Source organism: Oncorhynchus mykiss, chromosome 19 (assembly GCF_057628025.1).
Source record: "Oncorhynchus mykiss isolate SJ-2025 chromosome 19, ASM5762802v1, whole genome shotgun sequence".
NCBI classification, from domain to species: domain Eukaryota; kingdom Metazoa; phylum Chordata; class Actinopteri; order Salmoniformes; family Salmonidae; genus Oncorhynchus; species Oncorhynchus mykiss.
In genome coordinates this window covers 23,970,606-23,983,074 of record NC_143040.1, presented here as the reverse complement: position 1 = coordinate 23,983,074, position 12,469 = coordinate 23,970,606, and positions in this window count along the sequence as shown.

The window sequence follows — 12,469 nt, the reverse complement described above, 5'->3', positions numbered from 1 at the left end:
TGGCATGTACAAAATCTGGTATATGTTTTGCCTCATTGTCGACTGGTATAATTTTGAATTGAGAACATATAGCTCAACATGTAAACAATGTGTGAGTTGAGCTATTCTCTGATTCAGATGACAGGTGCCCATAAGGCCAGTAATGCCATCATACTGTGGGCCTGTGGTTGCACTGGTGATGCATGCTAAATGGATTTAGATAGCTGATATACTGAGGCAGAGTGACAATCAAATAAAACAGATTGGGGCTCTTACAACTATACAAAAATACAAAAAGGAAATGTTAATTTGAAAATACACAAACTTTACAGACAGAACCCCTTCCCTTCTTTATTGCAGGATTGTGATTAACCAACATTGACACTAGTTCATTTTGAATAATAGTTTAACACTTAAAACAAGTTTAAGCACTTCACTTCAAAGAATCAACACTTCATCACAACAAAATGTACAAATAAGCTAACTCGTATGTAAAGACTAGACAGCATAGTCTAAACAACAATGGATTTGCATTAAAACATTTAGTCATTTAGCCGACACTCCAGAGAAATTAGGGTTACGTGCCTTGCTCAAAGGCACAGACGGATTTTTCAACCTAGTCAGCTTGGGGATTTGAAACAGCGACCTTTTCTAACCAGCTCTTAATCGCTAGGCTACCTGCCGCCCTAGATGATTGAGTAGTAACAAGAAGTGGGCTATTATTACTAAAGAATAATTTTAAGTGAACAAAAAAAAGCTTGCTCCACTGATCCCTGATCTACTGGGTGAGCAGACTTCTATTCCAGCTGAGCAATAGCACACTTGATTATCAACTCATTAGATTTGATAAGTTGAATCAGGTGTGTTATTGCTGGGCTGAAACAGAACCCTGCACACCCAGCAGACATCCAGCAGGGTTGGCCTGCTCCAATTGTAATAGGTTTATACATTATGTTTGATTTGTAACTGTATTTCTGTATACAATATGTGCTAACATACTTTAGCTCAATATAAGCCAGTTGCATGGTAGGAAACGGAAGGGAAAAAAACTGCCCAATCAAAACCATCTAATCTATAGCAGAGCACTTTCCACACAGAGCACTTTTCCCACTACAGTGCCTTGCGAAAGTATTCGGCCCCCTTGAACTTTGCGACCTTTTGCCACATTTCAGGCTTCAAACATAAAGATATAAAACTGTATTTTTTTGTGAAGAATCAACAACAAGTGGGACACAATCATGAAGTGGAACGACATTTATTGGATATTTCAAACTTTTTTAACAAATCAAAAACTGAAAAATTGGGCGTGCAAAATTATTTGGTTACCGCAACAGCATTCTGCCGAGGACACCCAAACCAGACAGGCCCCTGCCAAGCCCAAGGAGCCTGACCCTCCCTGGAAGTTGCTGTAGCCTTGATTGGGATATTTAGCCTACATTGGCTATTGGTTGAGATGCAGGGCCCATTCCAGCTTGGTATGTCAGGGTGGGCAATGGGAAATGTGAATTGGATCAAGTTGGAGGTAATAATGCGTTTAGGTTACAGTTTTAATTGACATGCATGAATACACCACACCAAGTGCTCTATTCTGATTTAGCCACTATCTCCTGTATTCCTTACCCTGAGTTGGCTCTAGAAAATGTAACCTCCATATTTATTCCCCTGGCAGATAAACACGCCCCTTTTAAACAATTCAGTCAAAGATACAGTTGAAGTGAGAAGATTACGTACACTTAGGTTGGAGTCATTAAAACTCGTTTTTCAACCAATCCACACATTTCTTGTTAACAAACTATAGTTTTGGCAAGTCGGTTAGGACATTTACTTTGTGCATGACACAAGTCATTTTTCCAACAATTGTTGACAGACAGATTATTTCGCTGTGTCACAATTCCAGTGGGCCAGATGTTTACATACACTAAGTTGACTGTGCCTTTAAACAGCTTGGAAAATTCCAGAAAATGATGTCATGGCTTTAGAAGCTTCTGATAGGCTAATTGACATCATGAGTTAATTGGAGGTGTACCTGTGTATGTATTTCAGGGCCAAGCTTTAAACGCAGTGTCTCTTTGCCTCTGATCTGGCGGACTCATGAATGCTTTGTTTGTCAATTACGTCTGAGTGTTGGAGTGTGTCCCTGGCTATCCATACATTTTAAAACAAGAAAATTGTGCAGTCTGGAATGTAAAATTATTACGTGACTTTCACTTTTACTTGAGTCATTTTCTATTCAGTTATCTTTACTTTTACTCAAGAACAACAATTGGGTACTTTCCCCACCACTAGCAGTACCATATTTCAAAGACCAGCACGCATAGCTTTATAATTTAACCACACTTTGAGCTATGATGCCAACCAATATCATCCCTTTTCTTCAGTGTAAACGGGGCTTGCCGTTTGGTGTGATGCAGAACCGGTAAAGAGCGAAAGACTGAAGTGACCCTGTGTACTTTTTTTCAGTGTTTAGACGATAAAGTAATGTTAGAATATATAAGTTATCAGTTGAGAGCTTTTGTTTTCCGAACCACCTACAGTGTTTTAGTTGTCAAACTTTATGGTCATGTTGCAGCAGTGTGTAGGAAGAATATTCTGAGATGTGAGAAGTGTGCAGGAGGGCATGTGACAAAAAAGTGGGTTTCAGCAGAAAAAGCTCTGTCAATTTCTGGGGATCAGAAGTGTCTGGTGTGAGAGAGACAGTGAGGTTGCCAGGGTTCAAGCAGTGCAGAAAGTTTCATGCTGAGGCAGTGAGGAAAGTAGATGAGGATGTGCAAAGGGTGAGGGAGTCTGAGAGGATCCATGTGAGTAGTAGGCCAGTCAGAGTTGTCAGGACCCGGTTACGAACCCGGGTCTCCGGAGTGAGAAACAGTCACTTAACCTACTGAGCCACGAATAGTCGGCAGAACCCAGAAGATGAGGCAGACACAGCAGTACTTGAGACGGTGTATTTAATGAAGTAAAAAGAGAAGTCCTTCAGGAAAACATGTAACTCCACAACCTCAAAAGGAATTCCACAAGAACAAAGGTAATCCTCCAAGACAAAAAGGTAAATCCACAAGGTGGCAGGTATAGCATAAAAAGCCTCAAAAGATACTCAAAAATAAATAAGAACAAAATTCCACAAGAGAGTCCACCGGGATCAACAAGCGTTCACAGAATACTAGGGCTGGGTGCTAACATACAAACACAGAGCAAAGAACTGAGGAAAACTAAGGGTTTAAATACAATCAGGGGAAACGAGGCACAGGTGCAAATAATAATGGGGATCAAGGGAAAACAAAAGGTCAAAAAGCACAATGGGGGCATCTAGTGACCAAAAACCGGAACAACCCTGGCCAAATCCTGACAAGAGTGATCCAAACATTTTGTGCTTTAGTAAGGTTGGCTACTTTGCATTCATTGCTCTGGTCATTAACCCCTGCCATGATACCATTTTAGATAGCTTAAGAGCTCTACTACACTATACAAATAAAAAAAATAAAAAAAACTAACATGTGTATCCTCAGATCAGCTGTACAGGGGGCTGGTTTGGGCACGTGTTTTCACCTCTCTTTTTCCTCCCTTCCATCCCCTCCCTCTCTTTTCTCCTGTCATCTGCCTGATGCCTCTCCTGTGTCTGCACCTCATAGTTCCCCTATGAAACCTGTAAGGGAGAGGGAAATGGAGAGACAGGAGAGGTTCATCTTAGGGACAGTTCCAAGAGGCAAGAATGGAAACAAACACCATGCAAGAGGCTACATAGAATTGGTGTGTCCTTTCCTCACTGAGTTGGTTCTGTCTTCCAGCAGTCAGGTTGGAGTCTCTTCTGCTCCTCTTCTGTTCGTTGGCTTCAATGGTGTACATCCTCCTCTCATCTTCTTCCCCAAGATCAGAAGGATGCAACGGTGTGTCCTGTTAATCACTCTATTATTGATCTACTGGTGTCATGTGACAAAATGTTTAAATTGTGTTGAAATTGAATTATAATCCCTCAAAGTTTCCTGTAATTAAGCTATAAGGCACGAGGGGGTGTGGTATATGGCCAAAATTCCACGGCTAAGGGCTGTTCCTACGTACGACGCAACGTGGAGTGCCTAGATACAGCCCTTAGCCTTGGTATATTGGCCATATACCATAAACCCCCGAGGTGCCTTATTACTATTATAAACTGGTTACCATCGTGATTAGAGCAGTAAAAATAAATGTTTTGTCATACCTATGACATAGGTACGGTCTGATATACCACGGCTGTCAGCCAATCAGCCTTCAAGAACCACCCAGTTTATAATATACAATAAACTAGTGTTTTTCCTACCTTGTAGCTGTCATAATATGGCGATGTTATGCTTTGCATTGTTAATGACAATGTATTACTGATCTAGCACGTGACAAAATGTTTAACATCAAATTTGATTGTTAAAATTTAATTAGGTTCCCTAATATACAGTAAATAAGTATTTTTCCAATCTTGGAGCTGGCACAGTATGGGCATGTTATGCTTTGCCATGTTAATAACAATGGATTATTGATCTACTAGTGGTACACATAAAAAAAATATACAAATCTACCAGCTATTTTTACAGGTTTATTTATTACATAGGGGTCAAAGTTCACTGTAATATAAACTTTAAGACAAAGAAAATGTTTATAATCTCTCTTTAATGAAATTAAATCATTAGATCTTGCTGTGAAGCTGTGTGTCTGTATGTACTGTGTTCTTCTGTCATGACTGTAAACACATCTTGCTTAAACAATTTAACATTTGCTCAACAGCACCAACGTTATGCTACTGCAGCCTCTCTCTACCTGTGATATCAAAGTTATTTTTTATAAGGCGCGAAAATGAAATAAACGATTAGGTATCATTTTCATTCTGGAAGATTTAGTAAGTGTGCTTTAAACTGTTTGCTTGGAATGATTTGAAGCTATCGTCTCTATCTGTGCATGAGCGTGCATCCGACTCGGCGTGACAATTGCATGGATCCTGGTTGCAGTTCGAGCTATTGTGTTCTCCTATTAAAAAATGTGGAAACTAGGAGTGCTCCTAAGTAGTATGGAACCCCCCCTGAGTAGAATGGACCCCTTCTTTTAATGTGACACAATGCATAGGAAAATGTGTATTGTGCAGTATGTACAGTGCATTCAGAAAGTATTCAGACCCCATCCCTTTTTCCACATTTTGTTACATTACAGCCTTATACTAAAGTGGATTAAAAAATATTTTATCTACACACAACACCCGATAATGACAGAGCGAAAACAGGTTTTTAGAAATGTTTGCAAATTTAATAATAAAAAAAACAAAAAAACATACCTTAATTAAATAAGTATTCAGACCCATTGCTATGACACTCGAAATTGAGCTCAGGTGCATCCTGAGACCATTGATCATCCTTGAGATGTTTTTTACAACTTGATTGGAGTCCACCTGTAGTAAATTCAATTGATTGGACATGATTTGGAAAGGTGCACGTCTGTCTATATACGGTACCACAGTTGACAGTGCATGTCAGAGCAAAAACCAAGCTACAAGGTCAAAGGAATTGTCCGTTGAGCTCCGAGACAGGATTGTGTTGAGGCACAGATCTGCGAAAGGGTACCAAAAAATGTTTGCAGCATTGAAGGTCCCCAAGAACATAGGGGCCTCCATCATTCTTAATTGGTCCGGTCTGATGAAACCAAGATAGAACACTTTGGACTGAATGCCAAGTGTCACGTCTGGAGGAACCCTGCACCATCCCTACGGTGAAGCATGGTGGTGGCAGCATCATGCTGTGGGAGTGTTTTTCAGCGGCAGGGACTGGGAGACTAGTAAGGATTGAGGGAAAGATGAACGGAGCAAAGGACAGAGAGATCCTGCTCCAGAGTGTTCAGGATCTCAAATACAATCAAATGTATTTGTCACATACACATGGTTAGCAGATGTTAATGCGAGTATAGCGAAATGCTTGTGCTTCTAGTTCCGACAATGCAGTAATAACCAACTAGTAATCTAACTTAACAATTCCAAAACTACTACCTTATACACACAAGTGTAAAGGGATAAAGAATATGTACATAAAGATATGAATGAGTGATGGTACAGAACAGCATAGGCAAGATGCAGTAGATGGTATTGAGTACAGTATATACATATGAGATGAGTAATGTAGGGTATGTAAACAAAGTGGCATAGTTAAAGTGGCTAGTGATACATGTATTACATAAAGATGCAGTAGATGATATAGAGTACAGTATATACATATACATATGAGATGAGTAATGTTGGGTATGTAAACATTATATTAAGTAGCATTGTTTAAAGTGGCTAGTGATATATTTTACATCAATTTCCATGATTAAAGTGGCTGGAGTTGAGTCAGTGTGTTGGCAGCAGCCACTCAATGTTAGTGGTGGCTGTTTAACAGTCTGATGGCCTTGAGATAGAAGCTGTTTTTCAGTCTCTCGGTCCCTGCTTTGATGCACCTGTACTGACCTCGCCTTCTGGATGATAGCGGGGTGAACAGGCAGTGGCTCGGGTGGTTGTTGTCCTTGATGATCTTTATGGCCTTCCTGTGACATCGGGTGGTGTAGGTGTCCTGGAGGGCAGGTAGTTTGCCCCCGGTGATGAGTTGTGCAGACCTCACTACCCTCTGGAGAGCCTTAAGGTTGTGAGCGGAGCAGCTGCCGTACCAGGCGGTGATACAGCCCGACAGGATGCTCTCGATTGTGCATCTGTAGAAGTTTGTGAGTGCTTTTGGTGACAAGACGGATTTCTTCAGCCTCCTGAGGTTGAAGAGGCGCTGCTGCGCCTTCTTCTGACGCTGTCTGTGTGGGTGGACCAATTCAGTTTGTCCATGATGTGTACGCCGAAGAACTTAAAACTTACTACCCTCTCCACTACTGTCCCGTCGATGTGGATAGGGAGTGCTCGCTCTGCTGTTTCCTGAAGTCCACAATCATCTCCTTTGTTTTGTTGACGTTGAGTGTGAGGTTATTTTCCTGACACCACACTCCGAGGGGCCTCACCTCCTCCCTGTAGGCTGTCTGGTCGTTGTTGGTAATCAAGCCTACCACTGTAGTGTCGTCCGCAAACTTGACGATTGAGTTGGAGGCGTGCAGGGGAGTACAGGAGAGGGCTCAGAACGCACCCTTGTGGGTCCCCAGTGTTGAGGATCAGTGGGGTGGAGATGTTATTACCTACCCTCACCACCTGGGGGCGGCCCGTCAGGAAGTCCAGTACCCAGTTGCACAGGGCGGGGTCGAGACCCAGGGTCAGACTGAGGCGAAGGTTCACCTTCCAACAGGACAATGAACCTAAGCACACAGCCAATACCATGCTTAAGTGGCTTCGAGACAAGTCTCTGAATGTCCTTGAGCGGCCCAGCAAGAGGCCGGACTTGAACACGGTCAAACATCTCTGGAGAGACCGTGAAATAGCTATGCAGCAACGCTCATCATCCAACATGACAGAGCTTGAGAGGATCTGCAGAAAAGAATGGGAGAAACTCCCCAAATAGAGGTGTGTCAAGCTTGTTGCATCATACCCATGAAGACTCGAGACTGTAATCTGTGCCAAAGGTGCTTCATCAAAGTACTGAGTAAAGGGTCTGAATACTTAGACAGGTGTGTGCCTTTCCAAATCATGCCCAATCAATTGAATTTAATGGGTGGACTCCAATCAAGTTGTAGAAACATCTTAAGGATGATCGGTGGAAACAGGATGCACCTGAGCTCAAATTCAAGTCTCAAAGCAAAGGGTCTGACTAGTTACAGTTGAAGTCGGAAGTTTACATCCTCCTTGGCCAAATACATTTAAACTCAGTTTTTCACCATTTCTGTCATTTAATCCTAGTAGAAATTCCCTGTCTTAAATCAGTTAGGATCACCACTTTATTTTAAGAATGTGAAATGTCAGAATAATAGTAGAGAGAAGTATTTCTTTCAGCTTTGATTTCTTTCATCACATTCCCACTAGGTCAGAAGTTGACATACACTCAATTAGTATTTGGTAGCGTTGCCTTTAAATTGTTTAACTTGGGTCAAACGTTTTACGTAGCCTTCCACAAGCTTCCCACAATAAGTTGGTGGAATTTTGGCCCATTCCTCCTGACAGAGCTGGTGTAACTTAGTCAGGTTTGAATGCCTACTTGCTCACACACGCTTTTTCAGTTCTGTCCACAAGTTTTCTATAGGATTGAGGTCAGGGCTTTGTGATGGTCACTCCAATACCTTGACTTTGTTGTCCTCAAGCCATTTTGCCACAACTTAGGAAGTATATTTGTGGTCATTGTGGAAGACCCATTTGCGACCAAGCTTTAACTTCCTGACTGGTGTCTTGAGATGTTGCTTCAATATATCCACATAATTTTCCATCCTCATGACGCCATCTATTTTGCGAAGTGCACCAGTCCCTCCTGCAGCAAAGCACCCCCACAACATGATGCTGCCAACCCCATGCTTCACGGTTGGGATGGTGTCCTTCGGCTTGCAAGCCTCCCCCTTTTTCCTCCAAACATAACAATGGTCATTATGGCCAAACAGTTCCATTTTTGTCAAATCAGTGGGTCAGTGTTATGGGATTTTTATTAATAATGACTAAATGATGTATACATTTAATGTAGAATTATAACTAACATAATTTTACCCTGTCTTTCTAGTAGTGTTAAATAATGTTTGTTCATTAGGAAGGGGTTATATAGCATAGATCTAGGAAGAAAGGAATGTTTGTGGGTGTAGAAAGAGAATGAAGACGAGCATTAACCTATGTTTGAACCGACCTGGCTGTAAATCTAGGGAGATAAAATAGGACAGGGAGAGCCCCTCCAGAGCTCCAGTATCTGGGTGAGCCTGGAACTGTCAGCTGAGTGGTTATAAACTGTGGTGAGACTCATGAGAACATCCCTATGTTGGTGTGTATGTATGTGCGTAGGTTAGGATGGTATAAAAGAGATGTATTTGTAAATGCACGAGAGAGCTCTCGCAAATAAATCTGGATCTGATCAATTGTGAGCTGGGAATTCTGTCTATTTTATTTAAGACCAGAACTTTACAACCTCTGGGTATCAGACAGATAAAGATAAATTGGAATCAATTAACATTTTGTAAGCGATATCCAGGTGAATGGCACAAGTTTACTAGATAAGAAATTCATTTATTAAGGGATATTTTCTACAGGAATTATATTCCTTCTTGCTATATTTTGTTGTGTTTCATCGTTTGATGTAAACTGGTGCTGTGCTTGGCTTACTCCACACAAATGGTGACCAATAAAGTAAAGGTAATCTCCTTTAAGATTATCAATAGATTCTACCCATGTAATATCTTGATTTCAGCAGGTAGAGCGTTGGGACAGTAACCGAAAGGTTGCTGGATCGAATCCCCGAGCTGACAAGGTAAACATCTGTCTTTCTGCCCCTGAACAAGGCAGTTAACCCCGGTAGGCCGTCATTGTAAATAAAAATGTGTTCTTAACTGACATGCCTAGTTAAAAAAAATATATAATAATCGTAATATATACCTGATGTTACCAGTGAATGTAGTTTTTGTATCAATAAACTGAATCTATTGAACACTTATTTAGTAATTGTTTACATGGTGAGGTGTTCTGGACTGATGTAAAAACGATATATTGGCAAAGAAATGCATACAACCATTGAAATATCTAAGTTTGACATATTATTTTACTACACTAATTCCACAATTGAATGTCAGTATGTCATAAATCTCTATTTTATTAGGAATATTTTTCATACAAATTAAAAATGTATGAAGAAAAATACCCCTTTTTCAAAATCGGATTTGGACAAATATTTAGAATCATTCAAACGTATGCCAAACAAAATGTCAATGTATTCGGTACATGTCTGTTTTTGATTTGATATAATGTGGATTTGTATTATTATTTATTTGTGTAATCCTTCTGGCTGTTCTGTTTTTTGTGTTTTGCATGTTACTGTTTAAACTCTTTTGGGATAGGGGGCAGCATTTTCACTTTTGGATGAATAGTGTGCCCAGAGTGAACTGCCTCCTACTCTGTCCCAGATGCTAATAATATTATTATTAGTATTGGATAGAAAACACTCTGAAGTTTCTAAAACTGTTTGAATGATGTCTGTGAGCATAACAGAACTCATATGGCAGGTGAAAAACTGAAAAAAATCCAACCAGGAAATGGAAAATCTGAGGTTTGTAGTTTTTCATAGCTTGGTCTACCAAATACACAGTGTCTATGGAGTCACGTCAACTGTCTTTAGAAACTTCAATGAGGATTCTACTATAAAGGAGGGGCTCATGAGACCTGTTTGAGTCAGTGGTCTGGCAGAGTGTCTCAGGCTCGTGACGCTTGCTCCCGACAGAGTTAGCTCTCGTTCCATGGCTTTTCTTCAGACATAGGAATTCTCCGGTTGGAACATTATTGATGTTTTATGTTAAAAACATCCTAAAGATTGATTCCATACATCGTTTGACTTGTTTCTACGACCTGTAACGTAACTTTTCGAGTTTTTGTCAGGACGAAGTGCTCGCCCCTCATGAAGATGGATTACTGGGCTGAACACGCTAACAACAAGTGGCTATTTGGACATAAATTATGGACTTTTTATAGAACAAATCAGTCATTTATTGTCGAATTGGGATTCCTGGGAGTGCCTTCTGATGAAGATCATCAAAGGTAAGTGAATATTTATAGTGTTATTTCTAATTTCTGTTGACTCCAAAATGGCGGATATTTCTCTGGCTAGATTGGGCTCTGAGCACCGTTCTCAGATTATGCTTTTTCCGAAAAGTTTCTTTGAAATCTGACACAGTGGTTGCATTAAGAAGAAGTCTATCTTTAATTCTGTGAATAACACTAGTATCTTTTATCAATGTTTATTATGAGTATTTCTGCAAAATCACCGGATGTTTTGGAATCAAAACATTACTGCGCGTAACGCGCCAATGTAAACTGAGATTTTTGGATATAAATATGCACATTATCAAACAAAACATACATGTATTGTTTAACATGATGTCCTATGAGTGTCATCTGATGAAGATCATCAAAGGTTAGTGATTAATTTGATCTATATTTCTGCTTTTTGTGACTCCTATCTTTGGTTGGAAAAATGTTGGCGTGTTTTTTTGACTTGTCGGTGATCTAACATAATCATATGTTGTGCTTTCGCTGCAAAGCATTTTTGAAATCGGACACGATGGCTAGATTAACAAGAAGTTTATATTTCATTTGCTGTATTGGACTTAATGTGTGAAAGTTACATATTTAAAAAAAATATTTTTGAATTTCGCGCACTGCCTTTTCAGCGGAATGTTGTCGAGGGGTTCCACGAGCGGAACGCCTGCCCTAGAAAGGTTAATAATAATTTTAAGGCCAGGGACCACAGGCTAATAAGGATATTTTTTCTTTACTCTCATCAGACTGAAACTTTACCAGTTGAAAGTATACATAAATACAATATATTATATTACAAGTTTTATTTATTTAAAATGTAAAATATGCAAATCGTCCTTAAATATGCCCTAATTTGCATATAATGATAATCTGTTTTTCAACACATTGCTTCAAGGCAGAATGTTTTTTTTTTGTTTTATTGTGTCAATGGTCAGTCTTTTACAGATCAGTTTATTAAAATATTGCCAATTCATGGAATTATTTAAAATACACTTCAGTATGACGGATGCATATATTGCATATATTTACACATAAAATGACACTTAAAATCAGAACGATACAAGATATATATAAAAAAGCCCCTGTAAAAGTCTGACTATAAGACCTAAGAACTTGTGTGTGGAATAATGGGAATGTACGTCCTTTGAAGACTGAGAAAATGAATTGGCGTACCGGGAACATGTCATTTTGAGAAAATGCCCGATAAAGACGCTAATGCAATTAGAATGTACTTTCCAAAAATATGACAATTTATGTCACATTAATGAAACTCTTATTCATATATCACTTCTAAACTGAAAAGTAAACATCAAATATACATTTTACAAATATATTAGCACGTTTAATACATTTGTTTCAAGCAATAGAGCATTTGCTTTGAATACTCGTCTGTTGGGCAAATATGCAGTCTTAGGGCAAATTATCATATCGCTTTGCTCAATTTGTCACATACAAGGATTCTGTATGGCTGTTGAAATGTGCAGAACATTAATCAGCTATGCCTGCCCCATATGTAAGGCCCTCTTTGAGTTATTGCTGGTGACGCTTTACTTTTTTGACTGTGTCATGGGACCTCTTGGCACACTCCATTGAAGCAGCATCAGCTCTCACAACTCCTCTCTGATTGCTCCAGTGTCACCAAATGCTTTCAAGCCACAATTTGTTCATCAACTTTGTTATAGCAGTGGCTCCCTCATTGAACGTGGGTATTGCCGTACTGGCTGTTCCGTCAATGCGGCTTTTGCCCACAAAGACAGTTTTGGGGCATCTTGACCATATTTACAGAGTTCAGACATTCATTTGCATTCTGGGTTCCTCCGTGCTACATTCTTTTGAGGACGTTATCATTTGGCATACAGGTGC